This window comes from Protopterus annectens, chromosome 15.part0 (genome assembly GCF_019279795.1).
Source record: "Protopterus annectens isolate FY-2018-M chromosome 15.part0, PAN1.0, whole genome shotgun sequence".
NCBI lineage: Eukaryota > Metazoa > Chordata > Ceratodontiformes > Protopteridae > Protopterus > Protopterus annectens.
This window is the reverse complement of record NC_056749.1, coordinates 177,068,900-177,082,730: the sequence shown is the minus strand read 5'-3', so window position 1 is coordinate 177,082,730 and position 13,831 is coordinate 177,068,900. Positions and strand designations below refer to the sequence as shown.

Here is a 13,831-nt window from a genome sequence, read left to right as displayed (position 1 = left end):
CAACATACAAAATTTCACAACAGGACTGGCTAACTTTGCAGAGTATTCTGTCATATTCACACGATTTAAGTAGAATAATTAACAATTCTTCATTTAAAGAAATACCTAAATTTAAAAAATAGATATATGAAATCATATATAACAACTTTGGTATGGTTCATAGATTAGTACTAGGCTAACTGCCTTTGCAAGCCATTTTAAGCCTAGCAAATTATTCCTTGTGAGACTCAAACCCTGAACCTTGTGCTTGTAAGGCAAACACCTTAACCATTAGGCCACCCTCCCTACTGGGAAGCAGTATTTCAAAATTTTACAAAATATTGATAAACTATACAACACCCAACGCCTCATATTGGAAATATATAACAAAAGGACACTCAGTACAGTTAAGTGAAGATATTAAAACAAATATCTTATTATCGATAAAATATACATCCTTTACGCAATACTGGAATGGTTTTAATTGGAAACGCTTGCACAGAGCATTCTTAACCCCAGACAGAATCAGTAAATTAGTTCTTCCATAAAAGGAATATGTTGGAAATATTGGCAAGTACACAATGCAGACTAGAACCACATTTTTTTGATTGTGTTAATATTAAGCCAGTTTGAAATGGTATTAATAACTTTCTACAAGCTTTATTTAATGAATCATTTTATTTAACTAGAACTCTTGTATTATTAAATGTGAATGAAGGTCCTCATTTGAATAGGTCAACATGCATCTGGTATGGAGCATACTTGCAATTTCAAGGAAACAAGAAGATGGAATACAAACACAATACCAACTTTGGAAGACTTCTACAGCCTACTGAAGACCACAGCATCATTGTAAATTAGAATTACAGAACTAAACCATTTATCAACAACCCTTGGGGAAAAGACTCATCATTGATTGACACTATACAATAACTGATCAGACACTCTGATAAAGGATTGGATATACTTCTAATGTAACTGTATACATTAAGATCTGTTATAGTGTCAGGCTAATGTAAATAGTGTACATAGTTATATAAGATGAAATAACAAAAATGCACAGACTGGCTGAAAAATAATAATCCTTTTACTTCGAATAAGTTAAAATCAGCATAAAATAACACACAAAATAGTAAATAGTCAAGTAAGGTAAGCGCTTTCGTTTGGCAGTTGCCAAACTTTTTCAAACAGTTAACCGTCATTTCCTGTTGGTTAAATACTCAAATTCAGTGATGTGATACAATGTGTTTCTGTTAACACTTTAAAGAAACAATGTTTTGTTATGGGTCTTTCTAAACCTTTAAATATAATTTTACCTTTTATATACATCTTAGGTTTTTTTAACCTTGGAATTAAATTTTACAATTTTATAATACTTAATATGTATATATACAACTCAAGGGTTCATATGTTTAATGTTATATGAATGTTTTACAGGCTGGGCAATTTACGAACAGATGTGATTATAATGGTTTGACAGGATTTATTATTCTATTAGTAAATTTATTTACAAGATACAATGTTTATTTTTCAGGATACATTGTATTTAACCAACAAGAAATGACGGTTGACTGTTTGAAAAAGTTTGGCAACTGCCAAACAAAAGCGCTTACCTTACTTGACTATTTACTATTTTGTGTGTTATTTTATGCGGATTTTAACTTATTCGAAGTAAAAGGATTACTATTTTTCAGCCAGTCTGTGCATTTTTGTTATTTTGTTTTTTGGGTTTCATCAGTGCTCTTATTGTCATAGTTATATAAGATGTTATGTATAAATACTATTGAATTCGTTCAAACATATTTGAAAAAATAAAAAAAAAATGGAGAAAAAAAAGAATATTAGAATAGCATAACTTTTCTCACTCAACCTAGCATGAATCATAACATCAATTTTGCACAAGCCTGGTTTGACATTAAGGTTCTTTGGTTCTTTAATATAAATGAAAAAAATGCTATTCTACAGTTCCTGATGAAGTGCTGAAAATATCTTTGTCTTCTTTGTTTAAATTTGTTAGTGTTTTCTCACTTTACAAAAGTACTGTGTAATTCCTTCAGACATTTTTGAATCCAGATTAAAATCCAGACCTAGCAAAGTTAACCACAAGAAGGATATCTACACCATTCTCTTCTTTGTAATCAGAATCCTCACTTGCATTTGGTTTGAGATTTTCCCCTGTAGTTAATTTCCTAATATCAGTGCCAGAAGGTTATATGTTAACGTAACTAATATGTTTGGACAAATAACCTCCAAGAAGATTCTGGACATTTATGATGAAAATGATTGCAAAAAGGTAGTTACACATGTATTTTTTGTGTTTGCATTGAAAATATGCCTGCTACATGCAAAGTAGAGGAAGGTCCATAATAAATTTGGCATTACAAGGAATAAAAGATGCTTTAGTGAGTCTCAGAGTTCTAAACCATGAAATTCTAATGACAAAGTTACAAAGAAAAGCAGAATTTACTTCCTGATAGCTGTTTTCCGTTGTCAGCTGTGTCCTCAATCCCAGCTCCTTTTGCAGCTTCCTAAATAATATTCTTTCCATCACATTACCTCAGGAATGAAGGAAGAGTAAACCTCCATTATATTTCTCCTTTGGACAGACAGTTCCATCATTTAGAATTCTTTTTCTGACACTTGACAGATTCATTTTTCCAAAGTTCTACAAGTCTTTTGGCTGCATTGTTTGCTAATTAATAATGTAGCCTTCATCACAGCTCAGTTATCAGTTCAGTTTTGTCACTGCTCAGCAGTGGCTGAGAATCATTAGAAATCTTGAGGGAAATTATGTTCTGCATGGTGCTTCATTAAAGTCTCAACCAACTATTATGTATACTGTTGTACAGTTAAGCAAAGGTAAGTACAACTAGCACCCATGTAAATGCTTAACACCAAAGGGCCAGGAATAAAATATGTAGTGGATCTGACCCACGAGTGATCATTCTCTTTTAAGACTGAGGCATAGAGGTAAGGTCTGTATCACTGAAATTTTTGCTAGCAAATCACTGATAGATGCATACTAATGGCCAGAGAACACTTGTTACAGTATCTTAGCTGCACTATAAATATGTGTGTGTGTGTGTGTAAAATTATAAGAGGTAAGAGAAAATGAAAGGCTGTGAATGAATATCATATAATTCTGTATGTAGAAGCTGTCTGTAGAAATAAAATTCTCATTCAACCAAAGCTGCCTTGTTTTTCATGAGAAGAGGCACAAGGGTGAATGGTGCTGATTGTTAACAAAGCTTGGCATTTCCATACTTTCAAACCTAAGGAACACATGCATCACAAAATCTCCAGTTTCTGTGTGTACTTCTCTTATCATGCTAACAAGTAAGCCTGAGGAAGATTCTAGTTTGCATCACTATAGCAACCACCACGCAGTTTTCTTTTTCGCAAATGTCCTTTATAGAAACCCTTCACAAGAGTGCAGCCTCTGAAGGAACGACACTAAAACATAATGTAGATTTCCATTTTTAGCTGCATTTCAAAACTCTTTTGACATATAATGTGGGTGAATGCCAGCATACAGGTAAAATAATTAAATTCCAGCAATGATACAGTACTGCATGTAACCTTACAAGTGAATGAATGAGTTTAATATTAACTTTAAGCCCACACTAATAACATAATATTTTCAGTATGTTTTTGTGTTGTCTGATTAGTCATTTTCTTTCTACTGTGCCTGTATTGTGTTCTTAGTTATGTAATCTAATTACACTTCTTGAATAATTTTATGTCTGCTAATGCATTCATTTCAGAATTGTTTAGTAAGTCAGGCAGCAAATTACTTTGCCCAGAAATGCATTCTGTTTTCATATTCTTCTCCTCCAAGACTGCTTATCTGCTTACAGGCTGCAGTGGCTGCAACTTTATTTTTTGTCTTGCCCATTAGTTTAACTGATTTCTTTTTCTGTTCCCATTAAAAATTAAGTGTCTTTTTTAAAGGAGAATGGAACTATACCGTTTTTATTAGCTAGAGAAATGCTACAACATTTTACTGCTGCATACAAATGAATAATGCTTTATTTATCCAGTTTTACAGCTCTGACTTAGTTTCATCATACTAATTATTTTTATCTGGCCTTACTTTTCTAAAGTTCAGATATCTACCATTTGCTGTTATAGTACACATTGTTACCGCATCTGTTTATCTAAGAAAAGCAGTATGGTAGAATTGTACTTAAATAACGCTACTATGAATTCATTGGCAAGGTTAATGCTAGGGAAGAAAAGATGCTAAATCACTAAAGCATCAGTGTAACTATTCTTATCATAATGCATAATACTAGATAAACATAGTTAAAAACAGTTAAGCTGAAAAAATATGGCTAATTCAACTATTCAGCTGATGATGATGGACTTCAGATATCTTTACAGTAGCCATCACCACACAAAAATGCAAGATATAATTGAAGAAAAAATAAAAAAGCCAGACTGTTCTACCACCACCAGTTTTATTACAGATCTGGTACCTTGGCAGTTCACCTTCTCAGGATAATTAAGCAGTTATACAAGGTGCCTTAAATACAGGTAGGATACAATTGATTGATTAATTAATTTTATAATTTATTAAAACACTTAAATTTATTCTAAAACAAATTATTAAAGAGTCATATAAAGTTAAAAGCTTAAGAAACTAAAATTGTTGTTTAAATTATGGCAATGTTACACATAAAAACTGATGTCTGAGTGTACATTTTCCTACATCTAAACATTCATATAACTCATCAGAATTAATGCTTGTTTTGGAAAAGAAATTAATTTCTAAGCATAAACCCCGAAGAAATAATGTTCTATAATTTAATATCATTTTACTGTCTCATAAATTAAACCTATAAACAAAATCACCCGCTCTAGGAAGAAATGGTTGAACCAACACACTGAAAAAATCCATTGTCCAAGCCTTGGTGGTCTTTATGAAAATGATCAGCAATGGGACTTTTCAAATTACAATTCCTAATGTCACCCAAATGCTCTAAAATACGAATTTTAACTTTCTGTTTAGTCTGACCCACATACCATTTAGGATTCTTACAAGCACACCCTACAATATACACCACCCCAAAGGATTCACAAGCAAATCTAACCATAGAAATGAAGTTTTTACCATTTATCTTAGTCCCAGACAGATTTCTTACTTTGGGACAAACCTTACAATGCCCACAAGCAAATGTACCCCATTTGGTCAAAAGGCACAACAGTTAATCACTGCCCAAAGCCCAATAGTTCTTTCAAACTGTAAGCTTTACCATAAGAAAAAGTTATGTGTTTGGGAAACAAATCTCCAACTACCTCATTATAGCATACCACATGCCAGCAATCTCCAACTACCTTCTCCAATTTTGGAGAAAAGGGGGAAACTTTGTAACAAAAATATTTATTCATATATGTCCATTTTTTGTAAATATGTTCACCCATAAAGGTGTTACTCCAAAGTTTTCAAACCCTTTTGGTTTCTTCACCTTTCAGAAGTTTGATTTTGGCATTATTTAGTTGGGTTATGGAACAGCCACATTCTAAAAGTCTACGATTCACTCCCATCAAAATATCTTCCTGAAATATTTCCTCAGAAGTATTGCCGTTTACTCTCTTCATCTCCCTGAATGAAAGGGACTCTAACAAATGAGGTGAATGCATGCTGGGAGCAGGCAAAAATTATTTACTGCTATTTCCTTAGTATGAGATTAAACTGAATTTTTGATTCCCCATCCACATACAATAGAATATCCAAATATTTAATGAATTTCCATCCAGAATAGACATCCAGGTATTAATGAAGCAGTTAGTATAGCCCCTATGTTAAAGTTAAAAACTTTTGAGAGATGAAAAGAATTCAAAAATTTCTATTTGCTCTAACTTTATGAGTAGATTATATGTATTTAGATAGGAATATATTTTTAAAGTATTTAGACAATATATACAGGCTGTTTGAATTTTTTATGTTTATGATGCTGATCTTTGCATTATTATTGCTTGCAATTTTTAAACAAACTTTATGTATATAGTATAAGGATGTCTTTAAATTTGTCATCTGGGGCTAGCGATCACATGACTTGCCTCTCTTTGATACTTAAGTATTCTTTGTGTAAAATTATGTCTGAAGAAGTTTTTAAAGTTTAAAAACGAAAGCGCTAACATCATATTAAATGTGGGTTGAATATTAAGTTCTGCTGTGTTTTTGTCCTTTGAGCTAGGCTTTTGCTTTCCAGTTTTATATTCAGTTTTTATTTTGAGTGTTTTCTATCTTTATGAGTTGCTCTGTTGCTTCTCTAATTTCTGGGCAGTTATTAATGCCCAACTTTGGTCCTCCAACAAACCCTTAATCGAAACCATCACATGCAAAAACAACTCTGGGGAATCACTATTTGCCCATGAAATAGCAAAAATATGGAACAACCTTCCCCTGACCTCAGACTACAAAACTCCACATCCTCCTTAAAAAGTCTACTTAAAACATACCTCTTCACCAACCATCTATACAACTGTAATTGACCCCCTGAAGCCTTGTCCACTTACTATTTCCACACACCATCTGTTCTGGACAACACAAAACACCATCTAACTATACCTATCCATGTGTGAGCAATAACCTATATATGTATGTGTGTGTGTGTGTGTGTGTGTGTGTGTGTGTACATGTGCATGTGCATATATGTATGTCGGTATTTATATAGATATAGATAGATATATATATATATATATATATATATATATATATATATAGGTTTATAGATTAGTACTAAGCTAACTGCCCTTGCGAGCCATTTTAAGCCTAGCCAATTATCCCTTGTGAGACTCAAACCCTGCACCTTGTGCTTGCATGGCAAACACCTTAACCATGAGGCTACCCTCCCAACCTAAAACCTAATATATATATATATATATATATATATATATATATATATATATATATATATATGTGTGTGTGTGTGTGTGTGTGTGTGTGTATGTTTATATGCGAGGATGTATATGCATATATATGTATATATACTATTACATGTATATTTAGACTGTGGTGGTGGTGCTGCGGTAGCATTGTCACCTCACAGTAAGACGTTGTCCTGTTCGATTCTCAGCTAGAATGTCTTCTGTGTGGAGACATGCATGAATGGGTGCACCTTCATTGAAGGTTGTGCGTCAGGGCCAGCAACTCGGCACGTAAAAATCTACTGCCAATCATTAGCGGATCGGAGTTCCGCTGTGGCGACCCCTAACAGGGAAAAGCCAAAAAACACAACTCTTACATGTATATTTGCTTGTAAGTATATATGGAAAACTTAAATATTTATATACTCTTATTCAATTATGAAATATCTTGCAATGCTCTACCAGGTTCTTATCTACTCTCATTGTATATTTTGTACACTTGTGTTTTCAACCAAAAGGGGGACTATCCTCTTATTGTATACTAACAGCTGTAAACTCTACAATCTGTATGCTACTACTCTGTAATGTCACTTTTGTAAATTTTTCTTCTCTCTGTAAACTTACATAGTTTTTCTCCCCAGGACTCTGCTGAAAATGGCCACTTGTCCAGTTGGACTATCCTGGCAAACAAATGTTAAATAAATAAATAAATACTGTGATTATCTCTAGTGGGTGCTTTTCACTGTACTTGGCTTACCTTTTCTACAGTTATCTTCCTTACAGATTTGTGACTTACTTTTCATGTAAACAACATGAGAAACACTACAGGAGTTTTATGTAATGTCTATCAGACTATACAATTACAGACAGAAGTCTGAAGAATCTCATTGCGCATCAGGTTTTGGTCTAGAGAAGTTATTTTCCTGTGGGCTGCATTTAAAATAGCAACATATTTGGACAGTGAAGACAATTGCTTAGTTTATTTTCTAGAATGTACGAGTCCTATTTATACACATTTTACAACTGCAGTAAGAATTTTTCCAGTTTCTAGCTTGTACAAAAGTTTTGTGATCATTTTGTATCAAGTATCTTACATGTAACAAAAAACAAAACTATCACCACACTCTGTGAGCAATCAGGTCCAAAGACAAAGCAGAATCCAATAATAAGATAAAAACCAAAAGGACCCAATAAGAAGGCTGTATTTTCCAGTTTAAAAAGGAGGCTATTGTTTCCAGTTTAAAAACATACCATTTTAATCCACAAAAAGGAAGCACACATGCTATTTTGAAGTACAAATCCCACTTCTTCAGATGCCAACAACTGTTCAAACAAGAATGGTTTAAATACAAATACAGAAACACCTGAAGTAATTAAGTAGTGACATCACCTTAAAGCTACACTCATATTAAAATATTCAAGACAAAGATATCACACATCTACCTACTTATATTTAACTATACATTAGAATATAGTACTTAAAATTTAAAATATATGAAAAAAATTGCAATAAATACAGAATACGCATAATTATTCACTATATATATGCATTGCACATATTTTAATCTAATAAAAGGTCTTTTTTTTAATAAAGGCTTAAGTGGAACATATTCATTCCAAAATCACCACTGGCTCTCAAACCTATCTTTCCCGTTTTCTGAAAAGTAAGGTTTAGCATTAGAAGTGTTAGAGATATGAGTGCACAGTTTACAGCCCCCCCCCCCACTATCATAGAGTATATAATTTTCGATTGTATGCTACCTGTGAGACTAAACATGTGGTTTATTTAGCACATTGTTTAAAATGTAAAAAGTTTTATGTAAGGAAAACTGACAGGTGCTTAAAAGATAGAATCAGGGAACATCTTCACCATATTAATAAGAAGGATAATTTAAGTGCTTTAGCCAAACATGTGAATGAAACTGATTCTGAACATACATTTAAGTTTTTAGTTATTAGTAGGGCATCCGAGAATATTAGAGGTGGTGACATACGAAATGCCACAGAAAATTTAGAAGCAGGATGGATAGTAAGGTTGAGAGCCAATGCTGATTTTGGAATGAAATTGTTCCCCTTAAGCCTTTATTAAAGAAAAGACCTTTTACTAGATGAACATATGTGCAATAAGTATATATAGTGAATAATTATGCATATTCTGTAGAGTATTTATTGCAATGTTTTTTATCTATTTTTAAATTTTAAGTACTATATTCTAATGTATAGTTAAATATAAGTAGGTAGATGTGTGATATCTTTGTCTTGAATATTTTAATAGGAGTGTAGCTTTAAGGCGATGTCACTACTTAATTACTTCAGGTGTTTCTATATTTGTATTTAAACCATTCTTGTTTGAACAGTTGTTAGCATCTGAAGAAGTGGGATTTGTACCTATGAAAGCGCTTGTGCTTCCTTTTCGTGGATTAAAATTGTGTGTTTTTAAAACTGGAAACTACAGCCTTCTTTTTAAACTGGAAACTACAGCCTCCTTATTGGGTCCTTTTAGTTTTTATCTAAGTATCTTATATGTGTTTTACAAGAGACAACCTTGCACAATGTACCCACTCCAAAAAGATTTTTTTCTGTTTTCCATTTTTTTCAAACTTCTTGGCTTTTTTCCTTAATTCAGTATCATAACTCATTTTCATAGAGAGCGGTAGGTTATCGCTGCTGAAGAATTCATAGTTGCTACTGTTTTCTTCTGACTCAGAACATGTCTTTTTGAGATATTTGAGACAGTGGGGTGTGGGAAAATAGAAGTATACTTGCCAAAATAATGTTGCTTCTTCTAAGCAACCAGACAGGCAAACTACTAACATTGTTTTTTTCTCAGACACAATACAGAAGCAAAGGAATGTGATGTTCTGAAGTAAAGATTGTGTATAATGTAATGCACACAAATAGTATCAAGCCTAGGGCTGAAACTTTAATTTTATATTATGCTGTCTCTTCTATGAAAATGTGTTACCTTTTAGTTGCCTGTGTGGGGCTGTCAAATGGGTGACTAATGAATGGGACTCAAACTGCTCCATGCATGATTTTTCTGCTTGGCATCTCTGTTTCCTTTCACTTAAGTTGGAATAATTCTCTGTTTTCATTCAACCCTGTTTCTTTATACTTCTAAAATGCTGCACTGTGCTGTACATTTTGAAGCCACTTTCTTTGAGAACCACATAAGGAACATGTAGCTTCTGTCATGGCATAGTCTTGATGTACTTTCACTGCTCTTCCATCTTTCCTGCCTTTTGCAGTTTTTTTTGAGGCGTCACCCATTTTAGTGTTGTTAACCTTTCTGAAGTCTACAACCCTCCTTTTACATTGGTTCATTTCTATGGAGAAGATGATGGCTGTGATCACTTATTAAGGATGGCTGCCAAATTCCATATTTGAGATCATCTGCCTTTGCCTACTGAAAACATTAGTTTTATAACAGTTCTTGTTGTGTAGGGTCTTACTATCTATATGAAGTTGTCCTCTTCAAGAATGATCCAGATATGGCTGCAGTTAATGTATGCTAAGGTTCTTCATTCCCTTTCTCTGCCATTCTGAGGGCACAGTCTATCATTTTCTTGTCTTTTCCTTCCTATTAGGTAGGATTCGTAATATAACCCTAGTGTCCTTCTATTTCTGAGGTGCACCCAGAGTGACTAATTTCCTCCAGGTTTGTTATTTATGTTCTATTGCTCTGATCCCTTGTCTTATATAACATAGAAAGCATGATATGAATTTTAGACAATGCTAACAGTTGAAACACAAAAAGTTGAATAACTACATCCAAAACCTCAACTTTTTAGGATACACACTAACTAATCAAAACTATGATTGCAAATGCAAAGCAATTCTATCACATTTCTGAACAACATATTTAAAGTAAACTGCAGCACCCAAACCAAGTCAAGACCTAAACAAGTACAAAAAGAATTGCAAGTGTAAAGGAACTGCTTCAAATCTGTGATACAAAAATGTCAAATACAATTTATTCAGATTAAAAAAAATGCCCACCTCCACACCTTGTAACATCAAAACAACTTCAAAAGCACCTCCATTACTTGTAAAACAAATAAAAACAAAATAGCATTGCTACACCTTCATCACTCAAACAAACAAAAAAAACTACAACATACAATCAACAAACATATAAGATCAAAAAACACTCTTGTTAATTAGTAAATCTTAATCATTCTGAAATTGCTACAATGCTCCATTTAATTTTCTTCAAATGAAATTTGCATTCAGCAAATAGACTTTTCATGAAAATAAATGACAATCAGCCTAGTTATCTCAAGCTGTATTTAGCCCTGTGTGCTCATTATAGTTTATCAAAGTAGTACCATTGTATAGTATCAGTGTATCATTATCAGTAGTTTATTTTTTCAATTTTCTAGTCTCATGACTTCTCCATTCTATCAACCATTCCAGTTGTCTTCCAATTTTTCTTCTTTATTTCCTCTTATTTTTTCATGTATTGTTTTTCAATTTTTTATGCCTTTTGTAATTTATCTGGCCATTTTTTTGTTCTTGTTTTTTTCTTTTTTTTTATTTTTTCTTCTTAATAAAATTTAAAAGATGTGAGATAAAGGCATGAAATTACAAAAAAAAACAAGCTTTGTTTAAATTACATTGAAATTTAGCTTTTTTTTAAAATTTATTTATTTTAGCTGATTTCTGTAATTTAAAAGAAATCTTTGTGTTGTCTTAATATTATAAAAGTCAAAGAAACTCTTATCTTTTGAGAAGATGTGGCTCTTTGAAAGGTCTTTCCAAAGGGAGGTTGAGTCAACAAAGTCTGTCAACAATGAAAAAATGTTATCTTTGATATGCAAGTTAGAGGCAAGAGAGGTGAGAGGGTGAGAAGGAGTTTAGAGTGCTTTAGTTATGTAAGAGAGAGAGTGTGAGTGGCTTTGAGTATGATAGATCATGTATGTTATACACTGTTACTTATATGATGTGACAGGATGCTAAATCTAGAGCTTTTAGCTTTTTCTGTTTCTAGGATGCTAATTCAGCTTATTCACCTGTTGGATGTGGGATGTGCAGTTAAATGGAAGTGTGAATGAATAAGAATTTGTTATGTTTATCAAAATCTAAGAATTTTTTGAAGGCATCAACAGCAGAACTAAAAGGTCAAAATTTTCAAGTTATTTTTTTAAAGTTGATTTAGCTTTGATTTTTTAGTTCTGTTTTTACTGTAGAAGATTTAATCCTGTTAATAACTTAATTACTAGCTTTTCATGAAGCCTTCCTCCCCTCTCTCCCCTACCCCCCTTTTACTCTTTACTTCCTCACTCCACACCCCCCTCACCCACCCACCTCACACCACCACCAACCCACACAATCATACAACCAACAAATCATTCAATTCTCATAAGTCATAGTATGTCATTCTCACTCTCTTTGCCCCCCTACTTGTATAACCCTCACTCACTCAACCTCCTCAAACCCTCCTTTCCTCTCTCCTTATTAAACATTCTCACATTTTACACTTTTCTTTCACTTTCTTTCTCCTTACATTTACTTTCTACCTCTCTCTCTTTCATCATAATTTCTATCAAGCTATCTACCCTCACCTCTCCTCCCACCCCATCACCCCCACATTCCCACCCCCCCCCCTATACCAGCTTATTATAACTCTCTATATGCTCGTGACAACAATGTGACAAAAGAAATGCCTCTCTCACCACAAAACACACCATCCCTTGTCCATATGATACATCAACCCAAATACAAAAAAAAAATGAAGCCCTTACCTAAGCAATCTCCCAGTTCTCTGTAAGCTAGTCCTGTGTGGTGGTATACATACTATTCCAGGCCCTTCTCCCCCTACTCAGAATTCCCCCTGTAAAAAACTGAAAGGCTGTCAGCCCAGCTAGATAGAATTTTGCAGATAATTCTGTGTGTGTAAATATTAATATAATCCATAGACTATTTTACAAATGTAAGAAAACTAAATGTAAGAAAAACTATGTTATATGTTCTGAACTTCAAAATTGTAACCACAGTGCACTCTGCTGGAAGAAAACTGATAAAGTAAAGCATTTTATGACTGATCTCAGGCCTCGGAGACGGGATGTCTGGATGAAGGAATTATTTCTGTTGTTTTGAGACCAGCGTTGATTGCTAGATTTTGCATATATAATGCCTTTTATTGATGTGGCTTCCTGTGCACATTACAAAAAGAAATGTAAATTTTAAGTTTCTGTTAGCCTGGGAAGCTAAATCAGAACTGTTAAGAATTATGCAAACTAAAATGAGTCAGCAGTGATGTATTATCAATTTAAGACTTTCTACGAGCATTTTGGATTTTGTCTGAACCTGAACACATCTACTCACCAGTACTCTGCCTTTGCTCTATATGTATGTAAGTTATTTAGAACATTGTTTCTTTTAGAAATAGATAGAAAATAGTAAGTTTAGTCTAGCTGTTTTCTATATTTATGTCAGACTATTTTCAGTATTATTTTAACCATCTTCCTGTGATGCCTGAACTCTTGACTAGCACTGTGCTGCATTGAGGAGATTTGTCTTGTGTTTTTATTATTTATTATTAAATATTTTTAAATCTTTCAACTGTGGCTGTTTTGTGTAGAGATAATTTAAGCTCTAGAGTACTTGCATGTATTTACTGATACTATACTAAGCCACTCCAGTAGCCTTAAAAGTTTTGGTCACACTTACTATTTGGATAATAGCATTGCACAGTAAAATTGGACACATTCTGGTAAGGGCCTTATTAGTAGCTGATATTAGTGGTTGGTGGCTGTAATTACTACCTTATAGTCTGGGCCGAAAGGGGGCACAGCTGGAGAACCTGTGCCAGCCTTACCCAGGAGTGTTTGTGTGTATGTATATAAATCAAATCTTAAAGTGTGTGTGTGTGTGTGTGTGTGTGTGTGTGTGTGTGTGTGTGTGTGTGTGTGTCAGCTACTTGATCAGGGACATGAAGCACTGGTTGGACAGAGAGGGTGCTGGATGTTTTAGCCTG

General features: G+C 33.5%; 1 protein-coding gene across 3 annotated transcripts in view; it reads left to right on the top strand.

Moving 5' to 3' along the window:
- The window catches only part of LOC122790096 (wiskott-Aldrich syndrome protein family member 3-like), a 995,086-nt gene that overhangs the window by 136,332 nt on the left and 844,923 nt on the right, over positions 1–13,831 (top strand). Inside the window, exon 1 of one of the 3 annotated variants that reach the window (XM_044057667.1) lies at positions 3,454–3,514. The exons of the other annotated variants lie outside the window; for them this stretch is intronic. The gene's annotated coding sequence lies outside the window, so the exon portion shown is untranslated. Of the gene's footprint in view, positions 1–3,453; positions 3,515–13,831 lie in introns of those variants that run through there. 3 annotated transcript variants of the gene reach the window in all.